The sequence below is a fragment of the Anneissia japonica genome, unplaced genomic scaffold (genome assembly GCF_011630105.1).
Source record: "Anneissia japonica isolate Jap-2015-1 unplaced genomic scaffold, ASM1163010v1 scaffold724_len3256291_cov202, whole genome shotgun sequence".
NCBI lineage: Eukaryota > Metazoa > Echinodermata > Crinoidea > Comatulida > Comatulidae > Anneissia > Anneissia japonica.
This window is the reverse complement of record NW_022744966.1, coordinates 691,758-692,349: the sequence shown is the minus strand read 5'-3', so window position 1 is coordinate 692,349 and position 592 is coordinate 691,758.

The window sequence follows — 592 nt, the reverse complement described above, 5'->3', positions numbered from 1 at the left end:
TAAGAGACAGGCTTATAGGCCTATAATATAAAGGGGGAAAAACGCACAGCGATATAAAGGACCATGGCCTGAATAGTTCCAAATTCAAATTTTGTTGATGGCTTTAGGTTACAGTCAAAATCGGTAATATTATATTTGCTGTGTAGGCCTATATCATTGTTGTACTTTAATGTTGATATTGAGCCCCAGTGACAGTTACTGAACTATTGATTAACAGTTTATGTTTATATCTAGGCCTAATTGCCTACCACGGAGAAAAGCTGTTTGCTTACTAGGGTACAGATTCTGTAAATACTGGAATTTTTCAGAATATACTTGAACAATTAGATTTCTTGAGGCTTAAAATCAGACTCTAGAAGAAAAAAATTTGTTGTTTGAATATATAAAGACTAAAGGAAAATGTGTAAAAAGGGGCGATTACGCAACTTTTCCCCTACTTGTTAAATATTCAAAAATCCGGATCTCATTTACCGTTTCCCAGTTATTCCTCAAACAACTTTTTTCTGTCTTAAAAAAATCGGTTCAACAACATACCAACAATTTTTCTCCTCCGGACCAGACTTTAGTGATAATGACTGATAATAATATAAGA